This window comes from Phaseolus vulgaris, chromosome 11, assembly GCF_051622355.1.
Source record: "Phaseolus vulgaris cultivar YP4 chromosome 11, ASM5162235v1, whole genome shotgun sequence".
NCBI lineage: Eukaryota > Viridiplantae > Streptophyta > Magnoliopsida > Fabales > Fabaceae > Phaseolus > Phaseolus vulgaris.
In genome coordinates this window covers 20,088,025-20,098,698 of record NC_143508.1, presented here as the reverse complement: position 1 = coordinate 20,098,698, position 10,674 = coordinate 20,088,025, and positions in this window count along the sequence as shown.

The window sequence follows — 10,674 nt, the reverse complement described above, 5'->3', positions numbered from 1 at the left end:
ACTATGCAACAAAGCTAGTCGGTTTAGCACACAAATTAAACAAAATTAAACATGCAAAACATAGCTATGAAAGCAAAAGAAAAGCAATTACAAACAAGTAACAATTACTAATCAAGAATGCTATACTATTCGGCCCTAGGTGAGGCTTCTTGGACACTTTGAGCCCTTGAAGACACACTCACCGTCTAAAACGTAATTAACAAAGGTAATTAACAATAAACCAAGTTGCAAAGGAAATAAGAGAACTCCCTTTGTTGATCCTCTTTTGATTAGTGCACTTCCTTGTTGTCTTTGATTGTTGATCTTCCAAGTGTTTGTAGTGTTTGTTTCAAGAATGTTTGTTTCGGCTTTGACCTTGTCTTCTCCTTAGAATGATGGTCTTTAATCCTCCAATTTCCAGCACCTAGCAAAGGGCTAAACCTTAACCAAATCAAGTTCCCATTCACATAAGCACCAAAGAAGAATTAAATTCCAGCACCCAAATTAGAGGTTAAAGAACAAAAGCAAGAAACAAATTTAATTGAATAAAACAGTACCACCAAAAGGATTTAGATTGTGACAACTAGAAAGAGAGTCAAGTAATTAAAGCAAACAAATAAAAGTACTCAATTAAAGGTTGGCACACAAAAGAATTCCTAAAGAAAAGCACTAGATTAGATGACCAAATAAAAAAAACAGCACCACTGGAAAATGTTGTGGGCCAGAAAACGTGTTTGTTCCCCAATTTATGCTGATCTGTATTTTTGGAATTTGGCTCTGAAATTTGTTATGCAAGATATTCAGGATCTTATCTAAAATCTGGCTTTGGATTCACTCAAAACGGATCCACCATTGTTTTTTAATAAATTTTGCAAAATTGGTGTTCGGTTAGGCCAGCTGGAGCGCTTCAGATTTGCACTCTGATCTTAAAAGATTTATCATTTTTTTTCTGTTGCTTCTTTTGACCTAATTCTTTTTTTGTCCCTTCTATAACACTTTAAACTTGCATTTTCCAGAAAATCAGAATTTTCCTATGGGTGGAAATATTTTTCTGGGTTAAAACAGCCAAAACAGAGAAGGTGAAAACAGGGGAAACTGAAAACTGGAAACAAAAAAAACAGCAAGATACCAAAGTTTAGACACAATGGAAATTTGTGAAATAGAATTGTGTATGATCTAAACACAAATATGAACTCAAACTAAAAATTAAAAAGGCACCAAAGGAGCAAAGAACAGCAGATTCAAGCAAAATAAAGAGACCCAAAATCAAGAAACAAATAAGCCAAATAAAAGGACTACTATGAATTGTTGACAATATGGATGAACATGACTTGACAAAACATGTATAGATTCAGAAAATTAAAGACTCAAAGCATAATATGAACCAAATAAGGAAAGCAATAAAGACTCAAAAGCCTAAAACAAAATAGCAACACAAAGGTGTATGGAATCCTATCACAAATTGCACAAGAACTTGTTCAAGATCAAATGAACAAGAGTGCTTCGGTTGGATCTTCCACAAAGCACACCAAGAACAAATTAAAATGTAAAAAACAGCAAGACAAGTAAGGAAAGTAAATGACAATATGAAATAAAGAAGAACTAAAATTTAAAAGACAAGGAGCTACTCATCTTGAAGAACCAAAGCTCTGATACCAAATGATGGCATTTTCATGAAGTTCTTCTTGAATCAATGTAGAGTATGGGGCGGAAGCAATGAATGAGAGTGAGCAAGATCCTCCTAAGAGTGGTGTTGATCTTGTAGGTGCATGATAAGTATGGGTATTGAGTGGTTCGGCCAGCTCAAGGGAAAAGATGAAGGAATTGAAGTTTAGAACCTAGGATTCTAGGGAGAAGCAAAGTTGAGCACAAATGGGCAGCATAACTTTACTCACAATAAACTTGCCAAATACATGAGATAGCCTCCCTATTTATAGGCTATGTGGGACGTAAATCCTAAGCTAATACATAATGAAATGTAAACCAAATGAAATGCAAAGCTAGACCATGTGCCATGACCGGTCACACCTAGCCAAGTTCTAGAAGGTTTCTTTCAAATGTGCTTTCTACACTACCCTATCTACTAAGTACCCCTATTGGGCCTTGCTGCAACATATACAAGGCTTTCTCTCTTCCATCCGTGGCTTCATCCACTTGTGCTTGTACACGCTTAGCCATTGATCTTGTGAGAGGACCTAGACAGTCTAGTGCCACACCTAGACGCTCCATGGGTAGACGCTTCCCTTCTTCACGGTCTAGACGCTCATTCCTTGGAGCTAGACGCTCTCCTTGGTCTAGACGCTCTTCATGGGGTGGGCTTTGGCTCCCATGGCTAGATGTGCTTGGCCCTCCTCCATCATAAGTCCTCCTCGCCCTCGAGTGAGTTCAGGCAAGAAAGGTACAAACCGGACACCTATTCCTTGAACAGGGGTTAAAGGATTCCCTCGGGACACCCCCTCCTCAAGTATGAACAGCTAGCCCCGGTACGAGATGAGATTAGAAAGTCCTCAGTGCATCCAGGTAACCCCTGGGCAAGTCGAGGCACCAGAGAAAGTCCTTCTCACCTTAGAGTGAGTTCAGGCGAGAAGAGGGTCCTCCACGCCCTGGAGCGATGTTGAGGCCAGAAAAGAAAAGGAGAAATATAAAGGCACGAATCGCCAAAATCAGCGCCTTCACGAGGGAGACTCCTCGCGGATACGAAGGCCAAGCGAAGCGCCACGAGAGAGGGTCACATGTTACTCAAAAGTTAAGGGCTAACGCGATGAAGAAAGGCGTCGGAGATAACGCACTCAATGAGACAAAGCGAGCAAAATCATACGAAAGAACTAGAAAAGCAGGCAGAAAACAGATACGCAGAAACAGAAGCTAAGGGTGCAGTCAAATCAGCAAAATAAATTGTCAAATTTACAAGTAAGTCTTGAAAGATGATCAAAATGGGTCTACAAAGAAATTGAGGGGGCATGTTCAGAGCAAGCTATTCCCCAAGGCCAAGGGGCACGACTTTCCCATCGACGATATGGTGGTAAGGGTCGCAGTTAGAAACATTGATCCCTGGGTTCTCGCAGGCGGTTTGGGCCAAAGCCTCCTTGAATCCCTCCTCGAAGGTGTCGGCCATGTCATCGATGAGTTCCTTCCTAACCTTCTCCAACTCCTCGATGGTAGAGTCCCCGGAGGCCACCTGCTTCTCTAGAGCCTCCTTCTCAACTTGGAGCCTGTTGACCTCAGTTTGCAGCTTGTCGTGGTCAACCTGGAGAAGGCCCAATGCCTTGACCTTGGTAGCCATTTCCTCCTCCATCCTCTCCAGTCTCTCTGCCTGCCCATAGCACTGATCCTCCAAGTACTTCTGAAGCTCTTCGGAAGCCTCGGCCATGTTTTGGAGATCCGTTACTTGAACTTGGAGAGACACCTCCCGGACGTAGAAATCAGCCTGGATTTCCATCGCCTCATCCATTTGCCTGTCAGCCTCCTCTTTGGCCTCTTGGGCCAACTTCAGAGAGGCTTGATAGGCCTCATTTTGGCGTCCCAAAGCTTCCTTCTCCTCCTTCAGAACGGCCACTTCTTCTTTCAGGGCCTGGAGGGCTTGTGTATTTGAAGCAGCATTTTTAGCTTGGGCGCGCCAATTAAGGGTCACGGCCAAGAAGGCTCCCAAATAATAGGGCATTCCTTCTCTCCTGTCGGAGCCTTCTGGCATCAACCCTCCGTTGAAGTCCCTCATCAGATGCAGGATTGGAGGAGGAATGGCAATAAGCTTTGGGGCAGCAGGAATGGGGGCAGGAACAGCAGAGACCTCTGCTGGTGGTGGAGGTGGAGCAGACTCGACCCCATCGTCTTTTTCCTCTTGGACTATTGTGGGTTGGGGAGAGGTGGCGCTAGGGGGATTATCCCTGAAGGACTCCCCTCCCTGTGGGGATGCTGCTGGTAGGATGGGAACCCTAGCAGCCCTTCTCCTCTTGAAGACTACCCCACCGCCGGAGTCTTCGTCATCGGAGAGGACCTCCAGCACCCTCTTCCCTTTGTCAAGGGGGGCTGGAGCAGGTGATGAGGCCACAGCCAGTGGGACTGCGGCGATGGGTGGAGGTGAATTAGGTGTTTGGAGTGTTTGGGGCTATGTGGAGGTGGTGAAGGTGGGCCTAGTGGAGTTTCGGTGGTGGTTGGTGTTGGTGAGGGCAAGGATAGTGGGAGGTTTGGGTCAGCAGTGGGGGTGGTGGAGGCGCCAGCCTGGGGGCACGAGCCTTCAATGCTTTCGCCAGGACCATCCTCTTAGATGAATCCATCACTGATCCTGCATTCAGTCAAACCAAAGAACAGAAGTTAAAGCCACACCAAGCCAAGCACAAGACGTCAGTTACACAAAAAGCACAGAATGCCAATCCCACCACCAGCGCAGTTATACAGATCCACAAGGCACGCAGGTAAATGAAATATAAAGAGTACAAACGAACACTTAGCAACGAGGGAAACATGTGGAGAAGGCCAGCAGTATAAGCATGATGCAATAAAGCACAGATAAGAAAGGAAGAACAAAAAAGCAACAAGGAACGAGCCTCCCTACCAAAATAGGTGGACAGGGTGTGCGCGTTGTACTCACAAGCTTTGAGCTTCAGCGTGTCAAAAACGATCTTCAGGCCAGCCAAGGCCTCACATACCCCCTATCAGCGGAGGACAGCTCATCCAGGGTCTTAGGCTTGAGCAGCTTGGGGTGCTTTGTCCAGTATAGGGGAAAGCCATCCAAGGTTGTGGGTTCCTGTTTGGCGTAGCACACCCTAAAGAATTTCCCTTTCCAGCCTTTGTCTGAGTTCTGGAAGAGGGAGAGGATGATCCTGTCGGCGATCCCGGAAAAGCTCACCCAGAGGCTTTTCCCTTGTTTCTTCACCTCGAAGAAATGAAGAAAGACGTCCACAGAAGGGGGAACGCCCAGATATCCGCAGAGAATTTGAAAGGCCCGGACGAAGGCCCGGCTATTAGGGTGTAGCTGGGCGGGGGCTATGTTGATCTCCATGAGGAGTTCCCTCTCGAAGGGTGTAAATGGAAGGCGCACACCAACGCGCTTGAATACTGTTTGGTACATGAAGAAAAAGGGTGCCCCTCCCCTAGGCTTATCATCCACACAAACGGGTTCCCCGGGTGTGCCGTAGCGGACGGAGATGTGAGCATCGTGGGTGCGACAGAAAGCGTTGAAGTTGTATAAATGAGGGTCACCTCGATGGTTCTCCTCATCCTCGATGGTTGTCAAGGTGGTGCATTCGTTTAAGAGATCGTCAGAGGCCCATTTATAGAGGGCCTTGTAGTTGATCTTGGGGGAAGGACTGGACTTCGTTTTCAAACGCACCATGATGCGATTAAATAGCTGAAGAAAGAAGAAAGGAAAAGGGTTTTAACAAGCAAGGCCAAGGCAGAAAGGGGAAGAGAAACCCAGAAGGAGGGAGAAGAGAGCGTAGAAGCACGATGAGAGAAAGAAATGTAGGAATACAGAAGCACAGACGGTCCCAGGCAGTTATATCGGAGAACATAAATCAAGAGAAAGAGCCATGGAGGTAGAAAAATCATACCTTTGAACGTGTGGGTCGGTGGTTGTTAAGGAAGTGCAGAGGGAGCAGCGATCGCTAGAACTTCAGAAGAAGAGAGATGAACAATAGCGGACAATGCGAAAGAGTGAATAGAACAGTGTTTGAGGCGTGGGATTTCGAAGTCCTAAACGTTACATTTGGAACCCAAGAGGCGCTAATTTGGGACCGTGCGATTGAGCCACGTGTCGAGGGATTAAGTATCAACTTGAAGTGCAAGAGGCGCCAAACCGTGACCATGTGATTAGGCCACGTGTCAAGAGATTGAGAGTGTAACTCAAAGCGTCATTTTTCCCGCTCAGAGAATGTTACATCTTCAATACAGAGAAGGTCACATCAGCAGTACGGAGAGTGTCACATCAGCGGTACGAAGGATGTCAGTCAGCTGACTAGAGAATGACACGTCACTAGGGTGCCATGTGTACGATGGGGGGCGAAGCCTTAGTCTTTTCGATGAAAACAAGTAATCAGCTCAAGACTGGGGGGCTTGTGTACCGTCCCGCCCCCGGGCGTTGACCAAAGTCAAAGTCAGCGTCAGGGCCAAGGTCAACATGTGGTGTGGCCATGCGAAGGGGTCAAAGAAAGGAAGTCAACAGAATAATTACACAAGGCGTCGCCAGGACAAGGCGTCGCCAAAGAAGGGCGTCACCTTAACATGGCGTCGCCGAGATAAGGCGTCGCCTAGACAAGGTACCGCCAAGATACGGCGTCGCCAAACAAGTCGCCGGTAATGTCACTTCCCGATACCCATGGGTAGGAAAGACCATGGAGGGAGTGACGCCATGGAGGCTTCGGGCCCACCAAGCGCAGAAACAATGAGAAAGTAAAAAGAAAGGTGGCTTCAAGGTCATAGTACTAGCGCCAGTGGAGAGCAATCTGACTCGTGAAGTGCCCATGTCGCCCCAGATAGGCCCTTGGGATAGATACGACTCATGAGAGGGTCACGCCCAGGGATAACCAGGTGCAGGGTACAAGAGGAAGGTAGATACGCTCTCAAAGCGAGTGACTAGAGGTTTGGGGGCATGAGTTGGCACCCAAAAAGTCACCCCATGCGCCAGATGCATTCCAAGGAAGAAGGACTCACGTGACGAAATACCCCCAAGTTGGGTCACGGTGTTGTGAGGCCCTCCACGTGTAATAACAGCCAGGTCAGAACAAAAACATCCATTTGTCAGGTATAAGGTAATTAAAGCTATTTAAAGGTAATTAAAGTTTACATTTCGAGCGTTTTAAGGTACATTAAATGCTTCATGAGGTTTAAACGTCTTAAAGGCACTGAATTAAATGCGCTTTAAGACGCTTTAAATGCTAGAGGCGTTTAAATAGAACCTTGGATGTTGGAAACGTGGTTCGAACTTTTGGCCAATTTTCCCAGAATACACTCTAGTTGTTTGCTCGAGTCTTGAGGCTACGCACAAGGGACTAGAGAAAGGTTGTTTGCCAGAGGGAGAAAAGATACACAATACACAGTTCTTTTTACCACCTTCAGAGCACCATCCACGGTGTTCCGATACGGAGGTGCAGAGTTTTGGTGTTTCTTGCTAGCTGACTTGAGCGTCGGAGTGCAAACGGCCGCTAGGGCGCCCATTTGTCCTTCTTTGCAGGTGTTCACAGGTTGCCAGAGGGAAGGTGTCCTTAGCTGACGGGCAAGGTTGCGCACAAATACGTATCCAGGTCAACCGGCTGGAACAGTATCCAATTGATCTTGACTTTGTTCATTATGCAGTAGATGTAGACAAGATCTTCCTCAGTTAGCACAGAATGGTTGCTTCCTCTTGGTGTTAGAATCCAAGTGACAAAGAGAGCCAACAATCTTTCGTTTAATTTCAGCCCTCCAACCGAACAAGTTCTTACTTGAGTATGAGGATTCTTCAAACAGCTTTTGTAATATTGAATCTTGTTGAAGTTTTCCACCACACCAATGTTTCCTTTGTTGATTCTCAGCCCAGCATACTTTAGACCAGCCACAGCAGCCCACACCTCACGAGTGATCTCCATATCCACACCCTTGACATGAGAAACAAGATTGATACCTTCAAATTTCAAGTTGGTGTAGAAGACCCGAATGAGATTCAATTAGATGTTTCCTTTCATCTCAAAGAACCTCTTTAACAGCTGTTATTTGAGAAGCCTCCTCACATCATCCAGCTTTTGACTCTTCAACCAGCCAAAAGAGACAACTTTTGGGTTTTTTTTATCACTTTTCTACTTGTTTCAAAGCGATATCTCTCAATCAATTCATTGTCTCCTGAAAACCAGCCCTCAAGACGTCCTCCTGATCTCACAGCCCTGGTTTTAATTCTTTTTAATGTAAGAGGAGTGGAATCCATGAAAACAGAATGAGAAAAAGGCACACACACAAGGAGAGAATGAGATGTAGCAAGAGATGGGCCAATGGGTTGTTTTTGTGAAGGAAAACAGTTGCAAAGGGTTTTGTAGCAAAATAGAGTCCCTCTTTGAACCTTTGGTTGAAGTGGGTTTCAGTCTTCAAGGAAGAAATCTGGTTAAGCTTTTGCATAGAAAAAATGTCAGCATAGAGCAGAAAAACACATGGTCAGCACATGTGACTTTGACTAGACATAAAGGCACTTGAATTTCCAAGATATGGAATATATTCCTTTATGACAAGAAGTAACTTCCTTCAGAACCAAATCAGGCTTTCATGACTGCTTTATTGACTTAAAGACTCTTTAAGATTTGAATCTGCAAAAGATAGAATGCATAAAGAAATTAAATCTATTTATGCAGTGTTGTCAGAGAAGAAATTATCGGTTGTTTCGAGAAAACAGTCGGTTGTTTTTCTGTAGCAGCAACATTTTTTGAATTTTAAGCAAAAACTAAGAAGAATTTAAAACAGATGCAATTTTTTATATGTAGATGAAGAATGTAATATGAATTTATAATTGAAAAGTAGAGACAGGGAAGGTCTTATCCTTTTGTTATGAAGTTCCTTCAATGATTCATTGTTTGTGATCAATAATTCTTCTTTTAGCTTTCAAGACATCTTGGACTGGTACATACCTTTAGTTCAGTTCCAGTAACATTTCTTTTCTTCCAAAGGCTTGATCAGATAACTCAAGACTTCATGCTTCTTTTAGTATCCCTGCATCATAATGAATTCAAGCAACAAGATTTGGTCCCCTTACAAATGTGGGTCCTTTAGATTCATCTTTATCATTTGAAACCTTACAACCTTTGGGAATCCATTTCAAGATACCTTTAGGAACAAAATATTTCCTAATTTTATAGAATCTAACAGAGTGACCTCTCTTCATGCATTAAAAGCATGTAACAACCGGTTGTTTCGATCTTTCAATCGGTTGTTTTTCTGGCACTTTCGAAAAAGGTTTTGAAATCCCATTTTTCTTGTTTTGGGGATAAAACCCCAAACCAGATTTTCCAAAAACACATTTTTCGGATGCCAAGACAGTTTCAAAGTTGGATTTACCCATCCACAGTTCTTCCTCACTTTCATCACTTGAATCTTGCTTGTTCTTGTGTTTGGCAGCTTTCAAGGCAATGTTCCTTACATGCTCGTCCTCACTTTCTTGAACATTGAGTCTATTCATCTCCAACTCATGTTCTCTAAGCTTTCAAACAAGGAGGTTGTAGTCAAGGATGTCAAGTCCTTTGATTCAGAAATTGTCGTGAATTTAGGTTGCCAAGATCTATCAAGACACTTTAGAATCTTGATGTTTAGCTCCTCTTTGTCAAAGGTTTTTCCAAGACTCATTAGATGGTTGATGATGTGAGTGAATCTCTTTTGTACTTCAGCAATTGATTCTCCCTTGAGCATTCTAAACATCTCATATTCTTGTATTAGAGTATGTTTCCTAGCTCTTTTCACATCATTTGTGCCTTCATGGGTGACTTCTAGAATATCCCACATTTCCTTAGCCGGTGAACATTGTGAGATCTTGAAAAATTCATCCGAATTCAAAGCAGAGGTTATGATATTCTTGGCAATACAATCAAACTTGGCCTTTTTATTTTCAGCATCAGTCCATTGGGACCAAGGTTTTTCAATAGAAGAACCATCCTTTTCAAATTTAGGAATAAAAGGGTCATTTTTAATTGCATCCCAAATTCCTTTATCGAGAGATTCTACAAAGATTTTCATTCTAACTTTCCAAAACTGATAATTCAAACCACAAAACAAGGGTGGCCTGTTCATTGAGGCACCCTTCCCAAAAGGCAGTTTTTCAGCCATAGAAAAAAGGTTTTAGGATCAAACTTGAATATATTTCAAGTACCAAGCTCTTGATGCCAATTGTTATAATATATGGCCTTAAATGAGAGGGGGGGTGAATTGTTTAAGATAAGTTTTTGAAATCTTTTTAAAGTTTAACAAAATTCTTTGTGTGAATCTAGAAAAGAAATCAGGTTATCCAAGAATATAAGCACTAAACCAGCAAAGCAACAGAAAAACAATCGGTTGTTTCTTCGAAACAATCGGTTGTTTATACCAGAAAAACATAAAAGAGAATTTAAATGAGTTTAAGGTAAGCGAGAGATACACCAACAGTTTATACTGGTTCACTATTAAGCAAAGAGCTACATCCAATCCCTAGAAAACTACTGGGTAATCCACTAAGTAATCAAACCAGATTACAATACACAAACCACCAAAGAAGTGACCTTGAACCCTTCAAGAAACACACTCCCTTTGGCAAATCACACACCAAGAGTATTGATCTTGACCACCTCAAGAGCACACAACACTCCTTGGCAACACAATGCCAGAAATACAGAAGGTTGAGAAAGGATCACACTTGTTTATAGAACAAACTGAAATCAATACAATTTCAATCCTATTTCACTCTCTTTGAAAACCCAAAGCTTGATGTGAATGTTCAAATCTTGAAATCAACTTTTTCACAACTAAAAAACTCAAATTTGTTTCTCTTCTCTGTTTGAAAACATAAACAAACTATTTATATTTTCCAAAGATTGGTCAAAGCATTTAATGAAGGAGCGTATTTAGTTGGAAATCATTTAAAGCACATATTCAACCACCAAAACAGAATTATGTTAGGATTTTTAAAGAAACAATCGGTTAAAACCACAAAACAACTGATTGTTTGGTTTGGCAGTTAAGTCAACCAAACTAAAACAGTTTTCAACCTTTTCA